The 14,227-nt window shown below is 50.8% G+C and overlaps 1 long non-coding RNA gene across 1 annotated transcript in view; it reads right to left on the minus strand.

The window, feature by feature from the left end:
• The window catches only part of LOC125963537 (uncharacterized), a 1,051,466-nt gene that overhangs the window by 570,196 nt on the left and 467,043 nt on the right, over positions 1–14,227 (minus strand). The window lies entirely within an intron of this gene.

Consider the following 14,227-nt stretch of genomic DNA (forward strand, 5'->3'; position numbering starts at 1 on the left):
GACCCTTTGAAGTCATATTGCATGGTACCCCTTCCATGGGTCTCAACTCTCCAGGTTTAAGGGATTCTTCCTTCAGCTAAAACATGCATGTGGAACCCAGAGTATGATCCACCGTGTGATCGGGAAACGTGTTCAAATGTATCTCATTTTTCGTCCCCTGCTACTCGGTGCAACTTTCCAGACGCTTTACTAACACTCTCCCCACTTGGAGAGTCAGTGTCTTTAACCTCCTCTTTGGACCAGTTTGCAATTTCTGCGTAAGATGAACAGGAATAAGGAGAAGCAATGGAGGACTATCTGTAGGTGTCTGGACGGGCTAATTTAACTCTCATTTCCCACCAGGAAGTCGAATGAACCAAAGGCTCTGCGTGCCGTGCTGGAACTAGATTAGGGCCTGAAGAGATCCTGCGGTTTTGCGGCCAGCTCACAGGAAAGCAAGTTGAAGAAAGGAGCTGAGGGGCACTGTAATTCACAAACCTGTGGAGTTATAAATGACAGCTATCATCCAAAATTATACTGAAGTAAGGCTGCGAAGAGGACTTGAATGCGGGGCAGAATTGCTGGAAACCGATTTCAGAAGGTACACGGGAGTCGCTCTTAAAGCATAGGAAAAGAGACAGAACTTGGAAAATAACGCACTTGGCAAAAATGGGCATATGTGTTTTATCCAGAGCTCTCATAACTGAGGGGAGGAGATTCCCAGCAGGCTCCAACTGCCACCTGAGGGCTCACATTGCCAAGGCAACGTGAGCAAGCCAGGCAGGAGTTACCTCACAGCAGAGGTCCCACCTCACAGAAGGGTGAGAAACCCCGCCAACATCAGACTCTCACCAGAGGGCCCACATCACCAAGGGGATGGGAACCAGGCAGGAGTGTCTTCACACCAGTAGGGCCACATCATCGAAAGGTGCGGAACCCAGCACATGTGGCCTCAAATCAGAGGACACATATCACAAAGGGAATGGGAGTGAGGCAGGCAGGAGTAGCCTAAAAACAGAGGGCCCAAAGAATAAGAAAGGTGAGGAATCCAGCAGTTGGAACCTCCCAGCAGGCGGCTGAGAGCACAGAAGCTATGGGATGCAGGCAGGAGTGAACTAACAGCAGAGAGCCCACATCATGAAACTGTGAGCAACCCAGGCGTTGGGACCTCAGAGCAGAAGGCCCACATCCCAATGGGGATGTGAACCTGGCTGGAGTGTCCTCGCACCACTGGGCGCACGTCACAAAATGTGGGGAGCCCAGCAGTTAGGGCCTGACGCCAGAGGGCCCTCATCACTGAGGGGAGGAGGCTCCCAGCAGGCTCCATGTGCCACCAGAGGGCTCATGTCCACAAGGCGAGGTGAGCAAGCCAGGCAGGAGTGACCTCACAGCAGACGGCCCACCTCACAGATGGGTGAGGAACCCAGCCAGGATCAGACTCTCAACAGAGGGCCCACATCACCAAGGGGATGGGAACCAGGCAGGAGTCTCCTAAGACCATTGGTCCCACATCATCGAAAGGTGAGGAACCCAGCACATGTGGCCTCAAACCAGATGACACACATCACGAAGAGGCTGGGAGTGAGGCAGGCAGGAGGATCCTCACAACAGAGGGCCCAAAAAATTAAAAAAGTGAGGAATCCGGCAGTTGGAACCTCCCAGCAGGCGGCCAAGAGCACAGAGGCTATGGGATCCAGGCCTCTGTGAACTAACACCAGAGAGCCCACATCATGAAAATGTGAACAACCCAGCCGTTGGGACCTCAGAGCAGAAGGCCCACATCCCCATGGAGATGGGATCCTAAGAGGAGTGCCAAAGCATCACTGGGCTCACTAAGAAAAGTTGGTGAGCCCAGCAGTTAGGGCCTGACCCAAGAGGGCCCTCATCACCGGGGGGAGCAGATTCCCAGCACGCTCCAACTGCCACCACACGGCTGACTTCACCAAGGCAATGTGTGCCAGCCATGCAGGAGTGACCTATCAGCAGAGGGTCTCCCTCACAGAAGGGTGAGGAACACAGCCAGGAACAGACTCTCACCAGGGGGTCCACATAACCACGTGGATGAGAACCAGGCAGGAGTGTCCTCACACTAGTGGGGCCACATCATCAAAAGGTGAGGAACCCAGCAAAGGTGGCCACAAACCAGAGGACCCACATCACCAATGGGTTGAGAGTGAGGTAGGTGTCTGGACGGGCATATTTAACACTCATTTCCCACCAGGAAGAGGAATTAACCAAAGGCTCAGCGTGCCCTGCCAGAAGCAGATTAGGGCCTGAAGCAGTCTTGCAGGATTGCGGCCAGCTCACAAGAAAGCGAGTTGAAGGAAGGAGCTCAGGGGCCCTGTAATTCACAAACCTGCAGAGTTATAAATGACAGATAACGTCCAAAAATATATTGAAGTAAGGCTGCCAAGAGGACTTGAAAGCGGGGCAGAATTGCAGGAAACCGATTTCAGGAAGTAAACTGGATTTGCATTTAAAGCATAGGAAAAGAGGCAGAACATCGACAATGATGCACTTGCCCAAAAAGGGCGTATGCGTTTTTTCCTGAAAATATTCAGGAAAAAACGCATACGCCCTTTTTGGCCAACCAAGCAAGCTTGCAAAGGAAATGTGCACTACAATGAAGTCTCACTGCCCCCCGGTCAAAAGGGCCATCTGAAAAAAGTGTAAAATCCAGAGAGGCAGGACAGGCCATGTAGAACAGGGAGCATTGTTATGCTGATGGGCGGGATGTAAACTGCCAACAGCCACTCAGGAGAAGTGTATGGTGTTTCCTGAAACATCTACAAAACAAAGCAGCAGAGCCTAGGAAACTTCCACTTATGGTCCTATAGCTTAGGGAAATTAAAATCAAAAAGACACAGCCACCCCAAATTTTGGGACGGCTCTGTTTACAAGAACTTCGTTTACGGTACAAGTTCAATATCACAGAAAGCGAAAAATGGATAAAGAAGTTGTGGTACTTACGTACAATGCAATATCACTCAGCAATGAAATCTATGTCATCAGGCCTGTAGCAGCATAATGAGTGGATTCAGGTACGATGATTCTAAGTGAAATAAGTCACACAGAAAAAGAAACATCATAATATATCACTAATACACGGAATGTAAACTTGGCTACACAGGAAGTGAATTACAAACAGAAGGGGGTCTCAAATGTAGAAAACCAACTTATGCCTGCTTAAGGGGAAAGGTGAGTTGGGGTGATGCATAAAACCAGAGATTGAAAGTAGCACAGATACCGTTCCATAAGCCAAATATGTAATAGACAAGAGCTACTCCTTGCTCAACGAAGGGGACTCAACACCCCGTATTAAACGCCTAAGAATATACCTGACTAGCAAGAATCTTAAAACCTATGGATTTATATGTCTCCGAAAGACAATCAAGCATGTGTATAGCGGCATAAACGCAGCAGTGATAGGATTGGTGAGGTTCCGTGAGCAAATGCAGACCCTTTGAAGTCATATTGCATGGTACCCATTTCATGGGTCTCAACTCTCCAGGTTTAAGGGATTCTTCCTTCAGCTAAAACATGCATGTGGAACCCAGAGTATGATCCACCGTGTGATCGGGAAACGTGTTCAAATGTGTCTCAGTTTTCGTCCCCTGGTACTCGGGTGCAACATTCCAGACGCTTTACTAACACTCTCCCCACTTGCAGAGTCAGTGCCTTTAAACTCCTGTTTGGCCCAGTTTGCAATTTCTGCGGAAAATGAACAGGAATAGGGAGAACCAATGAGAGACTAGCTGGAGGTGTCTGGATGGGCAAATTTAACTCTCATTTCCCACCAGGAAGAGGAATTAACCAAAGGCTCAGTGTGCCGTGCCGGAACCACACTAGGGCCTGAAGCAATCCTGCGGTGTTGCGGCCTGCTCACAAGAAAGCGAGTTGAAGAAAGGAGCTCAGGGGCACTGTCATTCACAAACCTGCAGAGTTATAAATGACAGCTATCGTCCAAACATATATTGAAGTAAGGCTGCCAAGAGGACTTGAAAGTGGAGCAGAATTGCAGGAAACCGATTTCAGGAGGTAGACTGAAATTGCATTTAAAGCATAGGAAAAGAGGCAGAATGTCCTCAATGATGCACTTGGCCAAAAAGGGCATATGCGTTTTTCCTGAATATATTCAGGAAAAAACGCATATGCCCTTTTTGGCCAACCAAGCAAGCTTGCAAAGGAAATCTGCACTACAATGAAGTCTCACTGCCCCCCCGGTCAAAAGGGCCATATGAAAAAAGTGTAAAATCCAGAAAGGCAGGAAGGCCATGGAGAACAGGGAGCCTTGTTATGCTGATGGGCGGGATGTAAATTGCCAACAGCCACTCTGGAGAAGTGTATGGTGTTTCCTGAAACATCTACAAAACAAAGCAACAGAGCCTAGGGCACTTCCACTTATGGTCCTACAGCTTATGGAAATTAAAATCAAAAAGACACAGCCACCCCAAAGATTGGGATGGCTCTGTTTACAAGAACCTCGTTTACGGTACAAGTTCAATATCGCAGAAAGCAAAAAATGGATAAAGAAGTTGTGGTACTTACGTACAATGCAATATCACTCAGCAATGAAATCTATGTCATCAGGCCCGTAGCAGCATAATGAGTGGATTCAGGTACGATGATTCTAAGTGAAATAAGTCACACAGAAAAAGAAACATCATAAGATATCACTAATACACGGAATGTAAACTTGGCTACACAGGAACTGAATTACAAAACAGAACAGGGTCTCAAATGTAGAAAACCAACTTATGCTTGCTTAAGGGGAAAGGTGAGTTGGGGTGCTGCATAAAACCAGAGATTGAAATGAGCACAGATACCGTTCCATAAGCCAAATATGTAATAGACAAGAGCTACTCCTTGCTCAACGAAGTGGACTCAACACCCCATATTAAACGCCTAAGAATATACCAGACTAGTAAGAATCTTAAAACCTATGGATTTATATGTCTCCGAAAGAGAATCAAGCGTGTGTACAGTAGCATAAACGCAGCAGTGATAGGATTGGTGAGGTTCGGTGAGCAAATGCAGAGTCTTTGAAGTCATATTGCATGGTACCCATTCCATGGGTCTCAACTCTCCAGGTTTAAGGGATTCTTCCTTCAGCTAAAACATGCATGTGGAACCCAGAGTATGATCCACCATGTGATCGGGAAACGTGTTCAAATGTATCTCATTTTTCGTCCGCTGCTACTCGGTGCAACTTTCCAGACGCTTTACTAACACTCTCCCCACTTGGAGAGTCAGTGCCTTTAACCTCCTCTTTGGACCAGTTTGCAATTTCTGCGTAAGATGAACAGGAATAAGGAGAAACAATGGGAGACTATCTGTAGGTGTCTGGACGGGCTAATTTAACTCTCATTTCCCACCAGGAAGACGAATGAACCAAAGGCTCTGCGTGCCGTGCTGGAACTAGATTAGGGCCTGAAGAGATCCTGCGGTTTTGCGGCCAGCTCACAGGAAAGCGAGTTGAAGAAAGGAGCTGAGCGGCACTGTAATTCACAAACCTGCAGAGTTATAAATGACAGCTATCATCCAAAATTATACTGAAGTAAGGCTGCGAAGAGGACTTGAATGCGGGGCAGAATTGCTGGAAACCGATTTCAGAAGGTACACGGGAGTCGCTCTTAAAGCATAGGAAAAGAGAGAGAACTTGGAAAATAATGCACTTGGCAAAAATGGGCATATGTGTTTTATCCAGAGCTCTCATAACTGAGGGGAGGAGATTCCCAGCAGGCTCCAACTGCCACCTGAGGGCTCACATTGCCAAGGCAACGTGAGCAAGCCAGGCAGGAGTTACCTCACAGCAGAGGTCCCACCTCACAGAAGGGTGAGAAACCCTGCCAACATCAGACTCTCACCAGAGGGCCCACATCACCAAGGGGATGGGAACCAGGCAGGAGTGTCTTCACACCAGTGGGGCCACATCTTCGAAAGGTGAGGTACTCAGCACATGTGTCCTCAAACCAGAGGACCCACATCACAAAGGGCCTCGGAGTGAGGCAGGCAGGAGTAGCCTCACAACACTGGGCCCATAGAATAAAAAAGTGAGGAATCCAGCAGTTGGAACCTCCCAGCAGGTGGCCCAGAGCACCGAGGCTATGGGATCCAGGCCACAGTGAACTTACAGAAGAAGGCCCATGTCATGAAACTGAGCAACCCAGCCATTGGGACTTCAGAGCAGGAGGCCCACATTCCCATGGGGATGGAAATCTGTAGGAGTGTCCTCGCACCACTGAGAACGTATCAGAAAATTTTGGGCGACCAGCAGTTAGGGCCTGACGCCAGAGGACCCTCATCACCAAGGGAAGGAGGCTCCCAGCAGGCTCCAACTGCCACCAGAAGGCTGACGTCGCCAAGGCGATGTGTGCCAACCAGGCACGAATGACCTCACAGCAGAGGGCCCACCTCAGAAGTGTGACAAACCCAGTCACGATCAGACTCGCACCAGAGGACCCTATCACCAAATGGATTGGAACCAGGCAGGAGTGTCCTCACATGAGTAGGGCCACATCATCTAAAGGTGAGGAACCCAGAACATGTGGCTTCAAACCATAGGACACCCATCACCAAGGGGCTGGGAGTGAGGCAGGCAGGAGGAGCCTCATAACAGAGGGCCCAAAAATAAGAAAGGTGAGGAATCCAGCAGTTGGAACCTCCCAGCAGGCGGCCCAGAGCACAGAGGCTAGGGGATCCAGGCCGGAGTGAACTAACACCAGACAGCCCACATCATGAAACTGTGAGCAACCCAGACATTGGGACCTCAGAGCAGAAGGCCCACATCCCCATGGTGATGGGAACATGACAGGAGTGTCCTGGCATCACTGGGCTCACATCAGAAAACGTGGGGTGCTCAGAAGTTAGGGCCTGACGCTAGAGGGCACTCATCACCGAGAGGAGGAGGCTCCCAGCAGGCTCCATCTGCCACCAGAGGGCCAACGTTGCCAAGGCGATGTGTGCCAGCCCGGCAGGAGTGACCTCACAGCAGAAGGCCCACCTCAAAGAAGGGTGAGGAACACAGCCAGGATCAGACTCTCACCAGAGGGCCCACATCACCAAGGGGATGGGAACCAGGCAGGAGTGTCCCCACACCAGTGGGACAACATCATCGAAAGGTGAGGATCCCAGCACATGTAGCCTCAAACCACAGGAACCACACCACCAAGGGGTTCAGAATGAGGCTGGCAGGACCGGCCTCACAACACAGGGTCCATAGAATATAAAAGTTGAGGAATCTAGCAGTTGGAACCTCCCAGCAAGTGGCCCAGAGCACCGAGGCTATGGGATCCAGGCCGCAGTGAACTCACAGCAGAGGGCCCACATCATGAACCTGTGAGCAGCCCAGCCATTGGGACCTCAGAACAGAAGGCCCACATCCCCACTGGGATGAGAACCTGGCTGGAGTGGCTTTGCACCACTTAGCACATATCAGAAAATGTTAGGAGCCCAGCAGTTAGGGCCTGACGCCAGGGGGCCCTCATAACTGAGGGGAGGAGACTCCCAGCAGGTCCAACTGCCAACAGAGGGCCCACGTCTACAAGGTGGCATGCGCCAGCCAGGCAGTAGTGACCTCACAGCAGAGGGCCTATCTCACAGAATGGTGAGGAACTGAGGCAGGATGAGACTCTCGCCAGAGGGCCCACAACACCAAGGGGATGGGAACCAGTCAGGACTGTCCTCCCACCAGTGGGGCCACATCATCGAAAGGTGAGGAACCCAGCACATGTGGCCTCAAGCCATAGGACAGTCATCACCAAGGGGCTGGCAGTGAGGCAGGCAGGAGGAGCCTCACAACAGAGGGCACATAGAATAAAAAAGTTGAGGAATCCAGCAGTTGGAACCCCCCAGCAGGCGGCTCAGAGCACCGATGATAAGGGATCCTTGACAGAGTGAACTCACAACAGAGGGCCCACATCATGGTACTGTGAGCAAGCCAGCCGTTTTGACCTCAGAGCAGAAGGCCCATATCCCCATGGGGATGGGAACCTGGCAAGAGTGTCCTCACTCACTTGGCGCACATCAGAAAATGTGGGGAGCCCAGCAGTTATGGCCTAAGGCAAGAGGGCCCTCATCAGCGAGGGGAGGAGGATCCCAGCACACTCCAACTGCCACCAGAGGGCCCACGTCGCCAAGGTGATGTGTGCCAGACAGGCATGATTGACCTCACAGCAGAGGGCCCACCTCACAGAAGGGTGAGGAACCCAGCCAGGATCAGACTCTCACCTGAGGGCCCACATCAGCAAGGGGATGGGAACCAGTCAGGACTGTCTTCCCTCCAGTGGGGCCACATCATCGAAAGGTGCGGAACCCAGCACATGTGGCCTCAAATCAGAGGACACATATCACAAAGGGAATGGGAGTGAGGCAGGCAGGAGTAGCCTAAAAACAGAGGGCCCAAAGAATAAGAAAGGTGAGGAATCCAGCAGTTGGAACCTCCCAGCAGGCGGCTGAGAGCACAGAAGCTATGGGATGCAGGCAGGAGTGAACTAACAGCAGAGAGCCCACATCATGAAACTGTGAGCAACCCAGGCGTTGGGACCTCAGAGCAGAAAGCCCACATCCCCATGGGGATGGGAACCTGACAGGAGTGTCCTGGCATCACTGGGCTCACATCAGAAAACGTGGGGAGCCCAGCAGTTAGAGCCTGATGCTAGAGGGCCATCATCACCGAGGGCAGGAGGCTCCCAGCAGGTTCCATGTGCCAACAGCGGGCCCACATCGCCAAGGTGATGTGTGCAAGTCAGGCAGGATTGACCTCACAGCAGAGGGCCTACCTCACAGAAGAGTGAGGAACCCAGCCAGGATAAGACTGTCACCAGAAGGCCCACATCACCAAGGGGATGGGAACCAGGCAGGAGTGTCCTCACACCAGTGGGGCCACATCATTGAAAGTTGCGGAACCCAGCACATGTGGCCTCAAACCAGAAGACCCACATCACGAAGGGGTTGCGAGTGAGGCAGGCAGGAGGAGCATCACAACACAGGACCCATAGAATACAAAAGTTGAGGAATCGAGCAGCTGGAACCTCCCAGCAGGTGGCCAAGAGCACAGAGGCTATGGGATCCAGGCTACAGTGAACTAACACCAGAGAGCCCACATCATGAAATTGTGATCAACCCAGCCGTTGGAACCTCAGAGCAGAAGACCCACATCCCCGTGGAGATGGGAACCTAAGAGGAGTGCCCGAGCATCACTGGGCTCACTAAGAAAAGTTGGGGAGCCCAGCAGTTAGGGCCTGACGTCAGAGGGCCCTCATCACAGAGGTGAGGAGGCTCCCAGCAGGGTCCAAGTGCCACCAGAGGGCTCATGTCAACAAGGCGAGGTGAGCAAGCCAGGCAAGAGTTACCTGATAGTAGAGGGCCCACCTCACAGATGGGTGAGGAACCCAGCCAGGATCAGACTCTCACCAGAGGGCCCACATCACAAAGGGGATGGGAACCGGTCAGGATTATCCTCACACCAGTGGGGCCTCATCATCTTAAGGTGAGGAACCCAGCACATGTGTCCTCAAACCAGAGGACCCACATCACCAAGGGCCTTGGAGTGAGGCAGGCAGGAGTAGCCTCACAACACAGGGCACATAATATAAAAAACGTGAGGATTCCAGCATTTAGACCTTCCAGCAGGCGGCCCAGAACACCGAGGCTATGGGATCCAGGCCACAGTGAACTCACAGCAGAGGGCCCACATCATAAAACTGTGAGCAACCCAGGCGTTGGGACCTCAGCGCAGAAGGCCCACATCCCCATGGGAATGGGAACCTGGCTGGAGTGTCCTCGCACCACTGGGCACACATCAGAAAATGTGGGGAGCCCACCATTTAGGGCCTGACGCAAGAGGGCCGTCATCACCGAGAGGAGGAGGCACCCTGCATGCTCCAACTGCCACCAGAGGGCTCACGTCTCCAAGGTGACGTGTGCCAGCCAGGCAGGAGTGACCTCACAGCAGAGGGCCTACCTCACAGAACGTTGAGGAACCCAGCCAGGATTAGACTCTCACCAGAGGGCCCACCTCACCAAGGGGATGGGAACCAGGCAGGAGTGTCCTCACACGAGTGGGGCCACATCATCGAAAGGTGAGGAATGCAGCACATGTGGCCTCAAGCCATAGGACAGTCATCACCAAGGGGCTGGCAGTGAGGCAGGCAGGAGGAGCCTCACAACAGAGGGCACATAGAATAAAAAAGTTGAGGAATCCAGCAGTTGGAACCTCCCAGCAGGCGGCTCAGAGCACCGATGATAAGGGATCCTTGCCAGAGTGAACTCACAGCAGAGGGCCCACATCATGGTACTGTGAGCAAGCCAGCCGTTTTGACCTCAGAGCAGAAGGCCCATATCCCCATGGGGGTGGGAACCTGGCAAGAGTGTCCTCACTCACTTGGCGCACATCAGAAAATGTGGGGAGCCCAGCAGTTATGGCCTAAGGCAAGAGGGCCCTCATCACCGAGGGGAGGAGGATCCCAGCACACTCCAACTGCCACCAGAGGGCCCACGTCGCCAAGGTGATGTGTGCCAGACAGGCATGATTGACCTCACAGCAGAGGGCCCACCTCACAGAAGGGTGAGGAACCCAGCCAGGATCAGACTCTCACCTGAGGGCCCACATCAGCAAGGGGATGGGAACCAGTCAGGACTGTCTTCCCTCCAGTGGGGCCACATCATCGAAAGGTGCGGAACCCAGCACATGTGGCCTCAAATCAGAGGACACATATCACAAAGGGAATGGGAGTGAGGCAGGCAGGAGTAGCCTAAAAACAGAGGGCCCAAAGAATAAGAAAGGTGAGGAATCCAGCAGTTGGAACCTCCCAGCAGGCGGCCGAGAGCACAGATGCTATGGGATGCAGGCAGGAGTGAACTAACAGCAGAGAGCCCACATCATGAAACTGTGAGCAACCCAGGCGTTGGGACATCAGAGCAGAAGGCCCACATCCCAATGGGGATGTGAACCTGGCTGGAGTGTCCTCACACCACTGGGCGTACATCACAAAATGTGGGGAGCCCAGCAGTTAGGGCCTGACGCCAGAGGGCCCTCATCACTGAGGGGAGGAGGCTCCCAGCAGGCTCCAAGTGCCACCAGAGGGCTCATGTCCACAAGGCGAGGTGAGCAAGCCAGGCAGGAGTGACCTCACAGCAGACGGCCCACCTCACAGATGGGTGAGGAACCCAGCCAGGATCAGACTCTCAACAGAGGGCCCACATCACCAAGGGGATGTGAACCAGGCAGGAGTCTCCTAAGACCATTGGTCCCACATCATCGAAAGGTGAGGAACCCAGCACATGTGGCCTCAAACCAGACGACACACATCACGAAGGGGCTGGGAGTGAGGCAGGCAGGAGGATCCTCACAACAGAGGGCCCAAAAAATTAAAAAAGTGAGGAATCCGGCAGTTGGAACCTCCCAGCAGGCGGCCAAGAGCACAGAGGCTATGGGATCCAGGCCTCTGTGAACTAACACCAGAGAGCCCACATCACGAAATGTGAACAACCCAGCCGTTGGGACCTCAGAGCACAAGGCCCACATCCCCATGGAGATGGGATCCTAAGAGGAGTGCCAAAGCATCACTGGGCTCACTAAGAAAAGTTGGTGAGCCCAGCAGTTATGCCCTGACGCAAGAGGGCCCTCATCACCGATGGGAGGAGGCTCCCAGGAGGCTCCAAGTGCCACCAGAGGGCTCATGTCCACAAGGCGAGGTGAGCAAGCCAGGCAGGAGTGACCTCACAGCAGACGGCCCACCTCACAGATGGGTGAGGAACCCAGCCAGGAACAGACTCTCACCAGGGGGTCCACATAACCACCTGGATGAGAACCAGGCAGGAGTGTCCTCACACTAGTGGGGCCACATCATCGAAAGGTGAGGAACCCAGCAAAGGTGGCCACAAACCAGAGGACCCACATCACCAAGGGGTTGAGAGTGAGGTAGGTGTCTGGACGGGCATATTTAACACTCATTTCCCACCAGGAAGAGGAATTAACCAAAGGCTCAGCGTGCCCTGCCAGAAGCAGATTAGGGCCTGAAGCAGTCTTGCGGGTTTGCGGCCAGCTCACAAGAAAGCGAGTTGAAGGAAGGAGCTCAGGGGCCCTGTAATTCACAAACCTGCAGAGTTATAAATGACAGATAACGTCCAAAAATATATTGAAGTAAGGCTGCGAAGAGGACTTGAAAGCGGGGCAGAATTTCAGGAAACCGATTTCAGGAGGTAGACTGGATTTGCATTTAAAGCATAGGAAAAGAGGCAGAACATCGACAATGATGCACTTGGCAAAAAAGGGCGTATGAGGTTGTTCCTGAATATATTCAGGAAAAAACACATACGCCCTTTTTGGCAAACCAAGCAAGCTTGCAATGGAAATCCGAACTACTATGAAGTGTCACTTCCCCCCGGTCTAAAGGGCCATCTGAGAAAAGTGTAAAATCCAGAAAGGCAGGACAGGCCATGGAGAACTGGGAGCCTTGTTATGCTGATGGGCGGGATGTAAATTGCCAACAGCCACTCTGGAGAAGTGTATGGTGTTTCCTGATACATCTGAAAAACAAAGCAACAGAGTCTAGGGCATTTCCACTTATGGTCTTATAGCTTAGGGAAATTAAAATCAAAAAGACACAGCCACCCCAAAATTTGGGACGGCTCTGTTTACAGGAACCTCTTCTACAGTACAAGTTAAATACCCCAGAGAACAAATAATTGATAAAGAAGTTGCGGTACGTACGTACAACAGAATACCACTCAGCAATGAAATCTGTGTCACCATGCCTGTACTAGCATAATGAGTGGATTGAGGCACGGTGATTCTAAGTGAAATAAGTCACACAGAAAAAGAAACATCATAAGGTGTCACTAATGCACGGAATGTAAACTTGGCTACACATGAACTGAATTACAAAACAGAACAGGGTCTCAAGTTTAGAAAACCAACTTATGCTTGCTTAAGGGGAAAGGTGAGTTGGGGTGCTGCATAAAACCAGAGTTTGAAATTAGCACAGATAGCGTTCCATAAGCCAAATATGTAATATACAAGACCTACCCCTTGCTCAACGAAATGGACTCAACAATGACTCAACCTCACACCTGTTAGAATGGGCATCATCTGAAAATCTACAAACAACAAATGCTGGAAAGGGTGTGGAGAAAAGGAACCCTCTTCCACTATTGTTGGGAATATAAATTGATACAGTCACTATGGAGAACAATATGGAGTTTCTTAAGAAACTAATAATAGAATTACCATATGATACAGCAATCCCAGTACTGGACATATACCCAGACAAAACCATAAATCAAAAAGAGACATTCACTGCAATGTTCATTGCATCACTATTTACAATATCGAGGTAATGGAAGCAACCTAAATGCCCACAGACAGACGAATGCATAAAGATGTGGTACATATATAAAATGGAATATTACTAAGCCATGAAAGGAATGAAATTGGGTCATTTGTAGAGACGTCGATGGATCTAGAGACTGTCATACAGAGTGAAGTAAGTCAGAAAGAGAAGAACAAATCTTGTATATTCATGCATATATGTGGAACCTAGAAAAACTGTACAGATTAACCGTTTTGCAAGGCATAAATAGAGCAACAGATGTAGACAACAATCATATGGACAACAAGGGGGGAAAGCTCTTGGGGGGGTGGTGGTGGGAGGAGTTGAGAGATTGGGATTGGCATGTAAACATTTATATGTATAAAATAGATAACCAATAAGAACCTGCTGTATAAAAATATAAAATAAAATTCAAAATTAAAAAGAAATAAAATTTAAAAAATAAAACAGAAAAAACAATTATTCCCTTCACATACATGTATTTATATGAATAAATTATTTCCATGCTTATATCTGTAAATACAAAAAAGAGGAATAAAATCTACCTTGAACCAAAAACGAAAAAGAGAAAAAAAAAAAACAGAACCCACCAGTTACTCAGAGGAAAACCGTATCAGGGCACTTGCTCCAGTTGTAAACAATTCTGAAGTTGGTCAGTGGTGGGGAATCGTCTCCCATTCAGCCAGCAGCCCCCACACAACAAGCGTCCTCATTGCAAAGCTGGGGCACCGTGCCGAGGCATCTGTGAGTAAACGTGAGCTGAGCCCCAGGCCAGTTGCTGCTGAACTGTTCCCACCCTTCCCAGGTAAAACACCTGAATATATACAAGGACTTGAAAGCCTAGAGGAAGGGCCATGGAGCCACACGAGTGACAGCATGCCAGCTGACTTGGTGCCTGCAGGCCAGCCAGGATG

The sequence above is a fragment of the Orcinus orca genome, chromosome 2 (genome assembly GCF_937001465.1).
Source record: "Orcinus orca chromosome 2, mOrcOrc1.1, whole genome shotgun sequence".
Classification (NCBI taxonomy): Eukaryota; Metazoa; Chordata; class Mammalia; order Artiodactyla; family Delphinidae; genus Orcinus; species Orcinus orca.